The sequence below is a fragment of the Mizuhopecten yessoensis genome, unplaced genomic scaffold (genome assembly GCF_002113885.1).
Source record: "Mizuhopecten yessoensis strain PY_sf001 unplaced genomic scaffold, ASM211388v2 scaffold716045, whole genome shotgun sequence".
Lineage (NCBI taxonomy): Eukaryota > Metazoa > Mollusca > Bivalvia > Pectinida > Pectinidae > Mizuhopecten > Mizuhopecten yessoensis.
The window spans coordinates 87102-94049 of record NW_018479920.1 but is presented as its reverse complement, the minus strand read 5'-3'; positions in this window follow the sequence as shown (position 1 = coordinate 94049).

Sequence of the window (6948 nt, the reverse complement as noted above, 5' to 3'; positions counted from 1 at the left end):
ACCTAATAGATGAAATTTAGAAGCTTGAAAATCATAATGATATAAATTTGGAAGAGTTGGGATAGGAAAAATAAGGAATTATAAAATACTAGAACACTTAGAGTGAAGGGAAGTATGAATCGATCAAAAGCTTTATGGATAGATGAAGGAGATAAAACCAACAAATTGTTTTTTTCAGTAAAGTAAACAGAAATTAAACATAAACAAATATTCCAAAGCTCCAGATGGAAAATAGGGAAGTAATAACACAAAAGGTGATAGTTAGAAAATAAAAAAAAAAAATGAAAAATTATAGTTCACTGTTGATAACGAATTTATAGAATGAATTTGATGTGCTAAAATTGAATATAGTAAAAGCTGTAAGTTTAGAAGGATTACTAACACTTAAAGAGGCATCTCAAAACCTTTGAAACATGAAAAATAACAGCCCGAGTTCAGATGGATTTATTTAAGTTTTTTTTAAAACTGTTTTTGGAACCAGCTTTGAAATATTGTTGACAAAAATGCATCTGGATCTATAGCTAGTAGACTTTAATTAGTTTTAAAAAAAATGATAAATTCAGATCAGACAGGATTCATATCAGGACGGTATTTAGGGGGAAATACTAGGCTCATCTATGACATCATGCAATATGCTGAAGACATAATATCCCTGGAGTGTTATTGCTAATTGATTTTGAAAAATGCATTTGATTCGGTCTCTTGGAAATTTATAAATAAAGTCCTTACGACTTCAGATTTGAGAAATTGGGTAAATATATTACATTCTAATCCTTGTTCTGCAATAATCAGGGAGTATCTTATAATCGTTCTTTAATATAAAACGTAGCTGTCGCCAAGGCGATCAAATATCATCTTACATTTTTTATAATTTGTACAGAGATATTGATAAGTCCGATAAGAAAAAACAGAAATATTACTGGTATCAATATTGAGGACTGTCAGATTATAAATTCTCAATATGCAGATGACACTTTTTTTAATACGAGATGTAGAAAGAAATAAAGGTATTGGTAAACCAACACAATTAGAAGGTAAGGAAATTCAACGTCCTGTGGAAAGTGGTCGGTCAATGCGCCGGTGTAGGGATCCGAGGTGGATACCGAAGTATTCAAGTACAAATGGGTAAGTGCGGGAGCGTCAACATCAAGGTTTCCGTAAAGGTAGGTCCTATGAGGTACTAGATATAACAAGACACATGAGCAGCTTTCTAAATTTGGGAAAAGCAGTGGTAGGAAATGCATTAATACATTACAGGTAGTTTTCTTTCATTTACATTTCTTTCATGGACATCAGTGCGTGCTTTTTATAGATATATTTTGTGTGTGTGTGTGTGTGTGTGTGAGGGGGGGGGGGGGGGGCTTATTATGATATGTCTGAAAACAGGCACGAGTTGTAATATGCAATAATGTGCCCCGTAAGGCAGTGATATGATACCAATCAAATTTACCAATGCTCTGATCAGGTACTAACAAGAGCCATGACCAGCTTTCTAGACTTAAGAAATACATCACAGGTAATTTCCTTTTTTTTCAAATATTTCCCAATACTTGCTCCTTATAGGAAATAGTATATACGCATATGTATTTTTTCATTTGCTGTAGGTAATTTCAGCTTTCAGTACATTATGACTCTTAAGTATTTTCTTCTTCAAATGTAATCTCTGTTTTGCAATGGATAATAATATGACATAAATTTGCCTTTTACCCATGAAAATAGGAATTGGCAAAATGGGGTGGGGAAACGGAGTTCTAACTTCAGGTGAGCAAAATTGCAAAATTTTCATCGAGAACCTCTCACTTTTAAGGCTTACCGAAAAGCATTTATACATGGCTGTCTTCTGTCATTTTTTTTTTCAATTGACATGGGCTTGTTTTTAATGCATGTGTTCGATGTAAATTTGTTAAAAATTGCATTTTGAAGAAAATGGATGGCCACTAAATATGCATAAATCACATAATGTTTAAAAAATATTCAACTTGGTGGAAACTTAAGTTTTGTAAATATTGTAGAAAACATTTTTACTTAATTTTCATAGTATGGGGGAAATTTTCAGAAAAGTGGCAACCTTTCAGCTCAAATATCTCAGAAAGTAAGTCGAGAACCCCCTTTTTTCTTTTCATATGTGTAATCTACGTACAAAATGCAAGAAAATAAGCCTAATTAGAAAAAAATGACACGGTTTTTTTTTTCTAAAAGAGTGGACCCACCTTAAAGGTATTCTACGAATCTGGGGCATGAAACCACCTTTACACTAATATTAAGGGGACGATTTAAGGGTATGTTTTGAAAACATTACGTGTTTAACGTGAAGCAACCGTAACGCACGACTATCATTCTCCTAATGATGTTTCAATACCCCGTAACCTTCCCTCATATCGGCATTTTACGAGGACGGTAAGAGCTACAGTTCCGAAGTCCGGTCATCGCATTTTACCTACAATAAACTTCATCTCATCTGTGTCATCTGTGCTTTCAATGGTGCGCATGTTTTGTATGTGTTTTTATCAGGCTCTTTATTGAGTGGAGCATATTTTGACAAGTTGCTGACAATAATAGATACGACAATCACAATAGCTTAACGAGTAAGGAAGCCAATTTTTACGAAAACTGAGTAGCTAGGGGGTTGACAAGGTTACACAGAATTCCTAAGATTAGTTTCGATAAAAGGCTAGTTAAACTTAAATCTTTTGGCGTATGATTTTGAAAAAAATACAGTTTTAAAAATTGTGATAGCTAGTATTTAATTAAGATTGGTACTAATTGTAAAAACATTTTGGAAGCATGTTTTAAGGCATGTTATTGACTAAATATTGAAGTAGAAATGTATAGAAAGGAGGATCATTCCTTATTTAAGACACCCATATGGTATAACAAAAACACAACTATTGGTAATAATGACGTTTTCTATAGAAATTGGTACAATAAAGGGATTACGATAATCAATGATTTAGTTAAAAATATCAGAAGTTGTTCCTTTTTCTCATTCAATAAATCTTAGTGCATAGTTGAATAACAAATTATCTTCAGTATCAGGGAGTGATAATGAACAAAAAGAAATACCTTTATAAAATCACAATGTACCCAACAAGATGTTGATTTACCAAATCATGCAATTAAAATCTTGAGGTTATATTAACAAGAGATCCCAGAGGGATCTTGGCGCCCAACATTGTACCATCTTCATAAGTCCCATGTCAGTTTATTATTTCTTTTCTTTCCTCTTCTATTCTCTCATCTGTTTGACCAAGTCATGTTTACATAAATTCACCATGAGTAAACTTTTGAAATGTGAATTCGTCGTTTCACATGTTTACTTGTACGGTACTTAATGTGAAAGAAATAGAAGCGATCATTGCAATATGATAAATATCTGTTTAGTTCTACCTGCAGCCATCTTGTTTCTATGATCATTCTCAAAACTAAGGACCAGGGAGAGCCTAAATATCAAATCAGTCAGCCATATTGCTTATCCGATCCAAACACTTTACCCCGGTTTGGTAGTTTATTTAAACGTTAATTATCAAATAAAATCTTATCAGGTATCAATGATATTTTTCGTACATCATGTTCTGTATTTTCTTAGGTGGTGACGCTATTACTAAATTGTTGACATTTAAACATGCAGTAAAACAATGTAAATATTCGTGTCTTGCGAAAATTATTGAGTGACCATAGTGTAGCATGTGAGGATATTGAGCGTTAACAAAATATTCTAAACATTACAATTAATGCCATTTATATTCAAAGTGTGCACGATCTGTCAATCGTGGTTGTTGGACTGTCAGTAAGAGATTTTTGTCTAAAGATCTGGTTTCCAGCAGCTTAGCTGCATTTTCTTGTTTGAGCATTATATGTGGAAATGTATCTAAATAACGAGTAATAACTACTTAGAATACTAGCTATTGTTATAATTATTATATACACACAAATATTATTGGATTTTATTTTAGTCTATAATAATAATTGATCTTTTAATAAATTGTCATAAATATATTCCTAAAAGTGTACCAATGCCATTTATTTTTCGGTTTAAAAGAATGCTCATAATTTTAGTACTGAATAAACTGGTTGCCAAGCCCTGGGGGTGCATGTTTACTGCAATAGGTATAGGGGTCTGATGTCAGCTTTCATAGACACTTAGACATCGTGTCTAGAACAGCAACAGTCATAATCAATACAAATTTCTCAGCTTGTACAGTGGGGCATAGCCTCCTGATCCGGGTCTAGGGGAAACGTCCTTGATGTGTAGAGGAGTTGAGGTCTGGGGTTCAAGGAATGATGAGAATCAAAACACCATACCAGAAGAACTGAGCCCACATTCACCCCCATATTCACCAGTAATATATTAATTTACTATATGCATGTAGACACACAATTTAGATATTTAAATACATTCCAATGCTTACTTAAGAAACTTGATGATTACAAAATTATATTAATAGACATTATAATAGGTTATATTTTCTTTCGTATTTATGAATTATTGAATGTGATGGTAAAACACGGACTCAGATAGCACACAATTTAATTCCATTTGATAAACACCTTCTCTTCCTTATATGATATGAAATAATTTTGACCCCAACCCCCCTCGCACTGATTGTCCTTATGAGTTGTATAAGTGTGGTAACCATTTTACTTCCTTTCATGGTAAATATTGGCAGTTTTAAAATGACGAGTAAATTACTCTTTGTTGTCATGTTTTTCCTGTTCATCTACACTTTTCTTATCTCCATTGTTCGTGACCAGTCAATACATACGATGCATGCATTCAGTGTTGAATTACATTTAAAGTTTCCGTAAATGAGAATGGTCGTAGTATTAGTATAGCAAATATAATTCTACAACGTTGCCATTTAATGCGAAACAAATTGATCTATTTAAGATTATTATTCTCTTTTAAATCATACAGACGACAATAGATTTTTTTCAATCATCAGAAGTAGTGTATTCATTTTCTCTTTTGATATTATTTAAACAGATATTATTTGATACTCTGTTAAATGTAGTTTACTTAATGATATAATTTTACATCATGAACAAAAACAAATTCATTAACAGGTACAAAATAAAATCACGATCCATTAGTTATTCGCAGCTGTCCGTAGTTGTGTTTGACTGCATGACCATGAAATGATTCCTAGTTGTTCCTCAACACAAGTTATTAGTTCATAACAAACTGATGCTTGGAAAATATAAGTACACATTGAAAAACATTAACGTCCAATTTTTTAAACAAAATGCATTGAATTTAATCATTTAAGTTTATAATGTAATAGTTCACACTACCCCGTGGTTTCTAAAAGAACAACAAATAATCATGTTTAATTATGTAGTACAGACATTTTTTTAATTGCCTTTCCTTCAAACAAATAAATAATCTGTTGAAAAAAGTATATCCATAGCGATACAGATTATCACCTCTCATTTTCTATATTAGCACCATTGCCACCTTCCAGTTGTTCAGAATATGAAAAACAGTTAAATCAGTTAATCAACAAAATATTTTAGGAGTAACAAATGAAAATATGATTAAACTATTTAATGTTATGAAGATATGCTTGTCTTGTTCAACTTTGCATGATTTTTATAATCCAGAACTGAAATTCTACAAGTCAGATAACGTACCGCCAGATATTTATTCATACGAGGACGGCAGGCTTATTTAACTGGCATCCAATTCTTCCTGGTAATCGGTATATAGGGAATTAATCTGGGAATTGTAGACACAGGAGAGACATCAAAAAACTCGAAAGACTCATACATTGTGTCAGTTTCATAACTTATCATATTAATACAGCAAACGGTAAATAATTCAATCTTAGGACGTAGTCTACTTGTATTACTTCCACTCTCTGCACATACGATGATCATATATAAGAAGATTGGTGCAACAGTAGCTTACTACCATGTGGAAACATGCAGATACAGATGATTTTCAAATGGAATTGCATGCCTGTTTAAAGAAATCAGGTACACAATGATTACATAAAAATGGTTCATCATGCTAATTGATACAAACATAAAGGGTCTCTTTTACAAGTTAACCTAACGACTGCTTTCGTGATAAAATGGCTTCCGTTATTTCACTTGTGCCTGTTCTGTCTCTGAAATAACAAATCGCATACTGTAAGAATATTTAATGATACTTGATCTATACATCATCACTCAACAGAGTATAACAAATCAATAACGTACGATACTACTTCAGCGTTAACAATCATAAACAATATGCAATCATGTAGACATTCATTATGGCGGGTTTAACAACGAATGCGCAACAGTATGTGTTGGCCTAATGCCGTGTACTATAATTTGCTATCAACAGGCCCCTGAAATAATCACAAGAACATGTAGTAGTGGTTTAAAGAACACACTTCCAAACCTGATCACTAATTTCGTGACATTTTTTAGGTAAACTGATTTATGTTCCTGATTTTACGGTGCGTACGAAACGTTTTGTAACCTTTTCCTTCTAACAAGCTTGAAACATATTGGATTGTACGTCTAGACACACAAATCAAAATCGCTTTGAAAAGTACAATATTTGACAACAAACATTTAAAGATTAACGCAACAATATAAAAAGTGTACTCTCCCCTTTAATGCAATTAGACTAACGATTTATAATTGGTTTTGTTAGTTGGAGGTTTCGACTAAGGTTTTTGGTAAAGTGTATGTGATGTCAGGAGATCATGTAAACCATATATGGCTTCGAGAATGAGTGACTAAAGAAATAACAAAATGACCGACATGCATGACAATTACACCATGTTGAAGTTAGCATCGTTTGTCCGGGGCTAGTTATGTTACGTTAGTACATAGGGTGACAACAATAATGTTAGTACATAGGATGACAATACTTATACTAGTACATAATATGACAACAGTTATACTAGTACATACGGTGACAACAGTAATACTGGTACAAATGATGACAACAGT